The sequence below is a fragment of the Elaeis guineensis genome, chromosome 12 (assembly GCF_000442705.2).
Source record: "Elaeis guineensis isolate ETL-2024a chromosome 12, EG11, whole genome shotgun sequence".
Taxonomy (NCBI): Eukaryota; Viridiplantae; Streptophyta; class Magnoliopsida; order Arecales; family Arecaceae; genus Elaeis; species Elaeis guineensis.
In genome coordinates, this window is record NC_026004.2 from 28,698,165 (window position 1) to 28,710,467 (window position 12,303).

Below are 12,303 nucleotides of genomic sequence, written 5' to 3' on the forward strand. Positions count from 1 at the left end.
CATGGCTTCTAGGCTTTTCTCTAAAGAGGTAATTTTCTTGTCATTATCATGGAAGCCTGGCGGGTTGTTCATCACTGGGTTGGACCTTAGATTTTACTGATTGAAATTTGGATTGCCTACATTAGGATTCTGGGACCATGAGAAATTCGGGTGATTCCTCCAACCTGGGTTATATGTGGGTGCATAAAGATTGTTCAATGGTTTTTGATAGGTGGCATTCATCTGTGTACACTCATTCGAGTAGGAACATTCTTCTAAGACATGGTCTGGTGCATTGCACCCTTTACACATGGGTGCAGATATTTGATTTACATTGGCTGGTCTCTGTAATTCTAAGGCTTCCAATCTACGTGTTAAGGTTGCAATCTTGGCCTCTGATGCTAGGGTTGGTTGAATTTGATGCATTCCTCCTCTTGAAGGTGTAGCTTTATCAGGTTTCCTAGTTGTTTCCCACTGTAAATTTTTCTCGACTAGGTCTTCTAAGAATTGCCAAGCTTCAGTAGTTTCTTTGTCCATAAATTGGCCTTGGCACATGGACTCTAGCATGGTTTTTGAGTTTGAATCTAACCCCTCATAGATGATCTGGCATAGTCTCCAAGTTTCTATTCCATGGTGTGGGCATTGGGTCAAAAGATTCTTGAAACGATCAAAGTACTTCCAAAATGATTCACCAGCTAGTTGGTAAAATTGATTTATTTCATTCCTAATCCTAGCTGTTTTATGATGGGGGAAATACTTTTTTAAAAATATTCTCACAAAGCCCTCCCAGGTAGTGACAGAATAGTTTGGCAGACTATAAAGCCACTTCTTAGCATTATCCTTAAGAGCAAAGTTGATTAATCTAAGTTTGACCTCATTCTCTGTCAATTGCAGTTTCATGGTTGCACATACCTCCTCAAATTCTCTAATAAATATATAAGCATCCTCTAATCCTGTGAATTTTGGAAGCATATTTATGATTTGAGGTTTGATTTCAAAATTGTTAGCTGTGGGTTGTGGCAACCTGATACAAGATGGTTGGATGGAGCCAACTGGATAACATAAATCCTTAAGGGTCATGGGTTGGATTGGCTCAGCCATTGGAACAACAGGAATTGACTCAATTCTAACTAGACGACCCGACACTCTTCTCCACACACGAGGTGTACGGTTCTCGATGTTTATATAATTTTTTTTTTAAATTTTTATGTATAAGAAAAAGAAAGAAAAGAGAAAAAGTTCTAAAGAAAAGATCCTAAGGAGTCCTAAATCTAAAGAAAAGTAACCAAATTAAATTAAATTTTAATAAATTTTTTTTTTTTATTTTTTCAAACAAGTGAAACAATAAATTAAACTCAATCTATCCTAGGGTTAACCTAAATCTAGACAGCTCATAACTGTTCCAAGATGACCCTTCAAGCTTTCCAAGTGGAGATTGGTCAACTAGTTAGCCAGGTAAGTATAAGAGGTGGGAGGTTCACTCATCGTTGCCTTTCTAGACACCAAACGAGTTGGCCAGGCCAGCAACTGAACCAATTTAACAAACCACCCTCAGGGACTTGCCTAGACACCAACTAATCAAACAACTCAAACTTGGTAGAACTCTTAGGGTTCCTTGTCCTATTGAGCTCGAATTCCTTAAGGTTGACGTCTAATTGATTTTAAGATTAAAGGTCTAGGTAATGCAATATGATGGAGATGGTTTTTGGGCTAAGAAAGGGTAATGAAATCCCCACCTTATATTGTTAATGGGTTGATGCCCTTAGATTAATTATGAAAATGCAAATGCAAATAAACAAGATGACCAAGAATGTAAAAGATTTTAATTTAGATTTTTTTTTATTTTGATATTTTACTTCACGATTATGAAATATCTTTTGTTTTGTTTTATTATTATTATTTTTTTTATGATTAAATAAATTCAAATGATTAGGTCTAAAAGGAAAAGTAATTAACTAAAAATAATAAAAGAAAAATTAGAAGCGTACCTGAGTTTTCCAGCAATCACCAACTAAATCTAGAAACCTAAAGGAAAAAGAAAGAGAGTTATAAAGCATGAAGAACAAATATTTGAAAATAATTTAAAATGCCAAATCCCCGGCAACGGCGCCAAAAACTTGATGTGCAAATCTTAAAATTTGTAAATAAAATCGCAAGCGCATAGTGTGCAGAGTAGCACGACCAGCGAGTACGGGTCGATCCCACAGAGATTTGGTTTAAAAATAATTTTCAAATCTATACTCAAGCGAGCTTTAACGAAAATCGAAAATCGAAAGTTGTTTGCTAAAGACAATAAGACTAAGGATCTAGGATTTTTTTTGAATCCACTAGATCTAGATTAGAGAATTCTACCTAGAATTTTTCTTATTGATCCTAACGACTACTCCTCTTGTCTTTTCCAAGCATAGATTATGAAGGGACTAAGGCCCAACGATAACCCATCAAGATTCTTTACAGGGGAGTAGTAACTAGGATCCCTTAGGGTTTTCTCCTCCTATGCACTGAATCAAGCATGAACTATGAAGGGACTCTGACCCAACTGTAGTTCATCAAAAATTCTTGGCAAACGAGGAAGAAAAAGAAATCCTAAAAAAAAGAAAGAACCCTATGTAAAATCCCTACTCATGATCTAGCTTCATCGCAAACCCTAGAAGGGATGCTTAGCTAGACATGATCTAAATCTACTTACAAAATTTAAATGCAGAAAAATAAACTACCCTAATTTTATAAATTAAACTATCCTAATTGCATAAATTTAAACTGCATAATTTAAACTAACCTAATTGCAAGAAATTAAATTGCATAAATTAAACTATCCTAATTGCAAGAAAAATAAATTGCATAATGTAAAGAGATAAAATTGCATAAAAATAAGATTTTATATATAAAAAAAAAATTATTATAAAAATCTCAAAGCTCGAGGCTTGAGAAGAAAGCTAAAAACCCCACTATCTAGGGTTACAAGCTTGATCGGAAGGAAAGAATCATTAAAACAAGGGCCTTTCGGGGCTTTTTATAGACATTTGGGGGTTATAAGGTTTTCAAAACTTTAGATGTGGGACTAAAAGGCTTTAGAGGGCTGTTAGGGGGGTTTAGGGGCTCAAATCTCGCTCAAAAAGCACTTAAATCCATCAAGAAACCCTAGAAATTGTTTCAGCCGTCCAATCTTCATCTAAAGGACCCAATTCATCAAATAGATCAAATCGGGAGCGATTCTGGGCCGTCGGATCATGATCTGGGTGAAGCGTTGTCGTTGGATCGCGCTGCAGAGATGGGATCAGGTCGGATGCATCGCGGACCATCCGATCAAGGCACTGGAAGATTTCGTCCGTTGGATCGCGCTGCAGAAGGATCCTGTGTTGTCCTAGTGTTTATTGATTCTTGCAATTGCCTTGATTACGGTTGGATCTTGACCGACTGCGATGGTGGCCGTCCGATGGCGCAAAAATATGGAGCGTTGGATCTTGATCGGACCATCGAGTGATGTGAAGTTACTAGGTTGTCCTTCGGACCTTCTTCTCTCTCCTCATGAGCCCTGGACCGCGCGCGTGGATCGGGCTCGCGATGCGTTCTGGTGAGTCGAGACTCGCTGATTGGCTGGTTTATGGTGCGCCGATGGGTCCATGGTCCAGGCGCCTGTTGCTGTGGATCAGGCGGCTAACCAGATCATCAAATCAGTTGATTTTTGACCAATTTTGATCTGATTTGACTCGGGTTTGACCCAATTGAGTCTTCTTTCTTCATTCTTCAATTTCTGGGTCAATTTAACTCCGTTTTGCATAAAATTTGCATCGTTGGAATCCTCTTTCCTTGTTCTTTCTATTGATGACCTCTTCTTCTGTAAAATATAATAACAAGTATCAATTTTTTAATAAATTTAGATAATTTAGATATTAATTGATACTTTTTATGTCAATTTGTGACATAAATTAGATTTGTTAATAAATAAAATATATTTTTGATATTTTCATCATAAGTTTTCATCTTCTAATGAACTCCGTTGTTATGATGAAGTCCTTAAGACTATTTAAGTTTGATAAAGAGAGGATTTATCGATTAGTCCTTAAAACTGTTCACGATCAAATGATAAGCTGTTAATAAGGACGATAGCTTCTATCGAGCATAGGTCGCTGTAGGCTATATGGGTTGGTTGTCCTCTTAACCAAAAAGTGTGAAAACATTGGTATGGTATATAGGTGAGATGTAAGGATACATCATCATTGAACGTGACCAACTTTAGAGCATTCTACTATCGAGAATATCTTTGATGGGATATAGGTATAAGTATCCCTTAGACCTGAGATCGCCTCAGTGACTTGCAAGCAACTCACTGTGCTTTGATACTGGACTAACTAAATTTTTAATTTAGTGACGGAAGGCTTCTGAGCATAGTCAAGTACTTGCGAAGTCAGAGTGTGATCGAGATGGGATTGACCACTCCAAGAGTTGAAGAAGAATGAGTCACTGTATTTCAATTTAGCAAAACCTTGGCCAGGATAATCCATTAGATGGATTTGATATTTTAAAATACAATGTGGACAACCTGATCAGAGTTGACAGTTGAACTCTGAGGTGTTCTATGATCATTTTGATCAAAGAGATGAATTATATGAAAACTATATCCGCATGGGTTCTAAGGATGTTGTTCTACACATTCGACCTATTCGGTCGTCGGGTACCATTGCTAGATGGTTATTTTGATTGGTACAAAAATTTATTTCTGTGCTACCAACTTAGGTTCGAACCTATGAGGTCACACACATTAGAGTTCATAATCTGATCGGATGGTTGATCAATGATTAAGAATCGTTCTAGGGTTAAATGATCAATACGATTGACATTTAACCTAGTGCAAGTGTTGCAGGAGGATCGATTAGCAATTCGATTGCTAATTGACTTAATTTGATTAAGCTAATGGGCTGAGATTAAGTCTAATTGAATATGATTTAATTAAATTTAGTTTGGACTTAATTGGATCAAGTCCAATTGGTTTATTGGATAAGCCAAGTGCAAGAAAAAAACTAGTCCTAGTTCAATTAGGACTTGGGTCAACCTAATTTTTAATTTGATTAAAAAATTAAATCAGATTTAAATCTAATTTAATCTGATTAAATTAGGTTCTTAATTGGGTTAAGACCTATTTTAATTGGGTTGATATAATTTTGGTTTGATTTGATTTGAGAAATCAAATTAAAATAAATCATAAGATAGAATCCTAGTAAGACTAGGATTCCACCTTACGCCATATAAGCCCCCCTACGCCCTCTCTCTTATTCCATGCCAATCCCCTCTTATTTTGTGCAACAAAAGCTCTCTCCCAGTTCTTTCCCATGTCCAAAAGGTTTCCTCTCTTCTTTCATACATGGAAAGTGGTTGTGGATTAAATCAAAGTAGGAATAAGTTTGGATTTCAAATTCTATGAGATAGAGTTTTAGAAATGCAAAACTCTTTCCTTTTTGCACCGAATTTATCCAAATTTTTTTTGAAATTTTTATGACTTTTAGGGCACATATTGTGCACCCTTTGCTGGTGGTCCATGCACAAAAATAAGGAGGAGAAGCCCAAAAGTTGGGCATCCCTTATCTTGTCATGTTTGGATAAGCCTTGACTAGGTATTTGACCTAGACAAGGACTCTATCATATCTCTCTCTATAAAATGAGTTTCTTCATAAAATTTTTGAAGAATATAGAGATTTGAGAGACCTTTGGAGCATCCAAAAATCAGAGAGAAAAACCTTTGGGTCATGGAGATATAATAGACACAAGATAGAGTGTCTAGGAGAGAGTAAAGAGAAGAAGAAGAGGGTATTCTTCTAGGGTTGTTAGTTTCATCTCTTTTCTTCCTCCATCTTGAGTTTTTGAGAGCGTTTCAGATTTGAAACTCCTCCTTCTACTTTTCATCTTTGGAAGAGTCCAAATCAAGAAGAAGGAGGCACCTGATCAACCATCGAAGAAGGATCAGCGCAGTACTAGCATACTGTGCTGATTTTCTGAAGCAGGACTTCTGATCGAGATTCGTGGGCTCATGTGGATGACTCCTAGAGATCGGATGCATGTGCGGTTTGCAACATCATCCTTAAATCTGGATCAGCAAGATTAGAACGTCTAACTTGCAAGGTTATAGATCTGATCTATTGTTTAATACATACATTAGATGTAGTATAGAAACATGTTGATATGATCAACATGTAGTTTATGCTCTATATATTTTAATTTTTAATTTAATGCTATGTAATAATTATTTAATAAGATCTTAGATCTAGAAATTCTCTAATTTTGAAAAATAAATTTTGATTTATTTTAGTCTTCCGCTGTCTGATCTTGAAAAAGTTTCAAGATCTAACCCTGAAACCCTAGATCTGGTTCCTTCAATTGGTATCAGAGCCAGGTTATTTATTACATGATTATTTATGCATACTTAGATTATTTCTTAGATTAGATCTAATTTATAATCTAATTATTAAATCTAAATTTAAAATTTTAGATCAATCACGAACTGCAAGGTTGTCCTACTGTAAGGTTTATCCCTTACAGTGTAAAAGTGTCCTAGTTTGTGTAGATCTATCTTTAATCATAAATTTGTTAGATATGATCTAGATTAAATTTATGATTTATTAGATTTAAAAGATATTTAAATCTAAAATAAAATCTCTTTGTTAATAATTTTTGTGCAAACAAATTGTTTAAAGTTGAAATTGTTTCAATTACATGAACCTGTTTAGATTAGATCTAAAGTAGTTTCATATTTATTTCACTTGCATCTTGATTATGAATCAAACATGCAATATGGTTGGTAGAACCATATTATAAAATTATTTTATAAATATAAAAATTATTTTTGAAAAGCCGAACCCAACCCTCAGCCTAAAACTTAATTAAGAATTAAGAAGCTGTTTAATTAGATTCTAGAATTATGAATTGAAGAACCTAAGACACAAACCATAACACATTGGGTTAATGGGTTAGTGGAAATTAGGTCCATTAATTTGATTAGACCTATGGTTAGATTAAAGATGGACTTAATTAGAGAATTGACTAAATCTAATCAATTGTTGTCTTAGATTAGGTCAAGGATTTCTCTAGATCAATTACAATAGTTGTAGTTGGTCAAGTCCATATCTTTAACGAGAACCAAATGGACTTGATTCTTGACTACGCGGTCTAGCATGAACTGTTAGGTTGATCTAATCGAAACTAATTAAACCAGTTGGTGTCTAAGGTAAACCAGACCGGTGGTTTTTAATTGGGAGCCTGCTTATCTGATCATTTTTATGGTGTCTAAGGCAAGCTTTGACCGACCCTCCCACTGATCGAACTTACCTGGTCGCTTAGTGAAATTATGTTTTGATCGGATCACTTGACTATTCGAGTTGACCCATGTCAGCTAGGTAAATCAGTGTGACCGATTTAGGTGCTCCTAGACCAGCCTTTTTAATGGTCTCCCTTAAGCTGACTTGGTGAAGCCAATGGGAGGATCATGATAAGCTAGTTCATCTGACCTCATTCTCTAAATCATTTAAATCTTCTAAAATTATTGTCCTTAAAATGATAAAGTTATGGAGATAACTGAGTCATAGCCTCCTATTAAGGTGTTTGATAATGAGTCCATAAACTCAATAATCATTGCAGACCCAAAGGTCTAGTGCTTGTTGACTAATGGAATTATCACTCATCATATGACGACTTGGAAGTGTCTCTCTAATGGTGGTTAGGTGAGCCAACCAAAGTTGGGCTTAATCATTCGTTAGTTAGATGCACCAAGTATGGTCATGTTAATGGTTGAACCTAATCGAATCCTTACAGTGGAGGCCAAAGCCTACTGATTAGATTTCTGGAGAAAATTAAAATTACTAAAAATTATTTAGAGAAATAATTGATTATGAACCTACCCTTAGATATACATGGGTTGGCCAACCAAAGTTGGACTTGTGTGCAATCTAAGTGGATTCTAGTACCCACTAAGAAATTAGGGTAATTCCTCGAATTGAAGGTAGAGGCTACCAATTCGAATAAAATAGTGAGAAAATTTTTTGATTAAAGTCCAAATCTTTAGGTTTAATGAATCAATTACTAATTAGGTTATGATTTTCCTTTGAGCAGATATGGCCACTTCCCTATCGCTCCGATCATTGTTGGACAATGATAAGTTGGTGGGACCCAACTTCGGTAGTGGTACCGAAAGTTGAAGATAGTCCTGGAGTATGAACGGATCCTATATGTGATAATGGATCCTACACCTGAAGAGTCAGCTGCCAATGCACGTGGAACATCAGAAATACTTACCAGAAGTGGCTTAGTGATCGGACCACGGTGCGCTGTATCATGCTGGCTGCCATGAGCGACGAGTTCAGTCGTAGATTCGAGACAGCTTAGCCAAAGGACATGCTTCAAGTGTTGGAGGATGCCTTTGGCACATCCGATGACGTGGAGAGGCACAAGACTAGTTGTGCCATCTTCAACGCCAAAATATGGGATGGTGCCTCTGTCACTATCATGTATTGTACATGATCGAGCTGATGAACGATTGAGCAAGCTCGGCTTTTTCTTGCATGAGCAGCTTGGGAAAGATGCAATACTAAACTCACTGCCCAAGTTTATCTCCCATTCCTCACTCATTATAGAATGACAAAGCCTGAAATAAACTATCACGGGTTACTGGGGTTGCTTCAAACTTTGAGAAGGATCACCAACTCCACAAAGAGTCGGTGAACTTAGTGGGAGGTTGTCTTCTGGTTCTCGATCTTTTAAAAAAGGGAAGAAGAACAAGAAGAAGAAAGTGAAGAAGGTGCAAGATCAGGTTGGGACATCAGTGTAGGGCCAGACTAGAAAGATCAAGCCCGATAAGAGTCTATTCTACTGACAAGTACCCTAGATTAGATAGTGTGTCAGATATCTACTTATGGCACTGTTGGCTAGGTCATATAAACAAGAACAGAATAAACAGGTTGACTCAAGAGGAATCCTCAAGTCAGTGATTGTGAATCACTTCCAACCTGTGAGTCATGTCTTCTTGGTAAAATACCAAATCACCTTTTACTGAAAAAGGTGAGAGAGCTACTGAGCTCTTGGGCCTAGTACATACTGATGTATGCGGTCCATGAGCACAAGTGCTAGAGGTGGATATTTCTACTTCATAACTTTCACGGATGATCTATCCAGATATGGATATGTCTATCTGATGAAATAAGTTGGATTCATTTGAAATGTTCAAACGATTCCGAAGTGAAATAGAAAAATAAACTGAAAAGAGTATTAAAACTCTTCGATCTGATCGAGGAGGAGAATATCTTTCTAATGAGTTTCTCACATATCTAGGAGAGAATGGGATTCTCTCCCAATGGACTCCTCTAGGAACACCACAGCATAATGGTGTGTCTGAAAGGAGAAATCGGACTATGTTAGACATGATCCGATCCATGATGGATTTTTCCAACTTGCCGATATCCTTCTGGGGATATGCACTCGAATCGGCCTGTTATCTGTTAAATAGGATTCCAAGTAAGTCTATAATTAAGATTCCATATGAGATATGGACAGGGCGTAAGCCAGCACTTGCATACCTTAGGTCTGGAGTGCCCGACCTATATCAAACGATTAGTCACAAACAAACTTGGACCTAGGTTTGACAAATGCACATTCATCGGGTACCCCAAAGAGACCAAAAGATATTTTTTCTACTATGCTGATGAAAAAAAGTGTTCGTCAGCCTTAAGGCAATCTTTTTAGAAAAAGAGTTCCTTGGTGAAGGAACCATTGCCTCTAAGGTTGAACTTGATGAAGTTCAACAGGTAGAAGGACGACACCAATAGCTGAACCTAAGTCGGATTTGATTAGATCAGATCCGGAGCCCAATGTATCTGTACCATTAAGCGATCAGATCTGGTAGAGTACCGCATCAGCCGGACAGATACTACAGTTTCTTGGTCCGGGATGGTGATCCCATCGAACTCGATGAGAACGATGAGGATCCGATCACCTATATGGATGCAATGCAGAGATCTGATTTCGAGAAATGACTTGAAGCCATGAAATCCGAAATGAAATCCATGAAGGTCAACGATGTATGGACATTGGTTGACCCACCTGAAAGGGTTAAACCATTGGGTGTAAATGGGTGTTCAAAAGGAAAGGGAGCAGACGGAAAGGTGGAGACCTATAAAGCCCGTCTGATTGTCAAGGGATATCATCAACGTTATGGTATTGACTATAACGAGACATTTTTTCCTGTGGCAATGCTCAAATTCATTCGGATATGCTTGCATAGTTGTCCATCTGGATTATGAGATTTGGCAAATGGATGTAAAGACAGCTTTCCTGAATGGAGAGCTGATCGAAGAGGTGTATATGATACAACCTGAGGGGTTTACATCCACAGATGAGTCCAAGGTGTGCAAGCTTTAAGAGATCCATTTATGGATTGAAGCAAGCTTCTCGGAGTTGGAACATGCGTTTTGATAAGGTGATCAAAATGTATGGCTTCGTTAAGAATGGAGAAGAGCCCTGCATCTATAAATGGGTAAATGGTCCAGTTGTGGTATTCCTTGTCTTGTATGTGGATGACATTCTCTTAATCGAAAATGATATCCCTGCACTATAAGAAATAAAAGTTTGGTTGTCATCGTAATTCTCCATGAAGGATTTGGGTGAAGCATCCTACATCCTAGGAATGAAGATCTATAGGGATAGATCTAAAAAGATGCTTGGATTATCCCAGTCCATGTACATAGACACTGTGCTGAAGAGGTTTAGCATGGAGAATTTCAAGAAGGGCTATCTACCGATAGGCCATAAAATTTTCTCTCTAAGAAGGATTGTCCAACAACTCCTGAAGAGAGAGAGCGTATGAATAGAGTCCCATATGCTTCGACCATGGGATCTATCATGTATGCCATGACATATACAAACCAGATGTGGCATACTCACTAGGAGTAGTGAGTAGATACCAATCTGATTCTGGAGAAAATCACTGAAGAGTGATTAAAGCCATCCTTAAGTATTTGAGAAATACTAAGGACCAATGGTTAGTTTATGGTGAGTCAGATCTGAAACTTGTGGGGTTCACAGACTCCAGCTTTCAATCTGACCATGATGACAGTAGAAGTGTATCGGGTTATATCTTTACTCTGAATGGTGGAGCTATCTGCTGGAAGAGTTTCAAGCAGCATACTGTGGTAGACTCTGTTTGTGAGATGGAGTACATCGCAGCATCGGATGCCGCGAAGGAAGCTGTGTGGCTGAGAAAATTCATCACCGAGCTCGGAGTAGCACCCTCCCTCGATGGTTCGGTTCTGCTCTACTACGACAGCACTGGTGCCATAGCTCAAGCAAAGAAACTCAAAGCACACCAGCGGACGAAGCAATTTTGCACCACTTCCACCTGGTCTGGAAGATCATGGATCGAGATGACGTCGATCTTCAAAAGATCGACGAAAAGAAAATCTGGTCAACCCCTTCACTAAAGCCCTGGCGATAAAGAGTTCGACAACCACAAGTCGAAGATGGATATTAGATACTGTGCCGAGTGGCTTTAAGACAAGTGGGAGTTGTTGAAAAATATGTCTCAAAAGTCAATCATCAAGCTGTTGATGGTTGAGCAACCAAGTATTGTAATTGATTTGTTAATAAATAAAATATATTTTGGTATTTTCGTCATAAGCTTTCATCTTCTAATGAATTTCGTTGTTATGATGAAGTCCTTAGGACTATTTAAGTTTGATAAAGAGAGAATTTATCGATTAGTCCTTAAAACTGTTCACGACCAAATGATAGGCTGTTAATAAGGACGACAGCTTCTATCGAGCATAGATCGCTGTAGGCCATATGGGTTGGTTGTCCTCTTAACCAAAGAGTGTGAAGATACTGGTATGGCATACATGTGAGATGTAAAGGTACATCATCATTGAACGTGACAAACTCCAGAGCATTCTACTGTCGAGAATGTCTCTGATGGGATATAGGTATAAGTGTCCCTTAGACCTGAGATCGCCTCAGTGACTTGCAAGCAACTCACTGTGCTTTGGTACTGGACTAACTGAATTTTTAATTCAGTGACGGAAGGCTTCTGGGCATAGTCAAGTACTTACGAAGTCAGAGTGTGATCGAGATGGGATTGACCACTCCAAGAGTTGGAGAAGAATGAGTCACTGTATTTCAATTTAGCAAAACCTTGGCCAGGGTAATCCATCAGATGGATTTGATATTTTGAAATACAATGTGAACAATCTGATCAGAGTTGACAGTTAAACTCTGAGGTGTCCTATGATCATTTTGGTCAAGGAGATGAATTATATGGAAACTATATCCGTATGGGTTCTAAGGATGTTG

The 12,303-nt window shown here is 37.7% G+C and overlaps 1 non-coding gene across 1 annotated transcript; it reads left to right on the forward strand.

Moving 5' to 3' along the window:
• Positions 1 to 604: 604 nt before the first annotated feature.
• LOC140852997 (small nucleolar RNA R71) lies at positions 605 to 711 on the forward strand. Its single transcript, XR_012136074.1, has one exon. It is a non-coding gene; the product is annotated as a small nucleolar RNA R71 (small nucleolar RNA).
• The last annotated feature ends 11,592 nt before the right edge of the window (positions 712 to 12,303 follow it).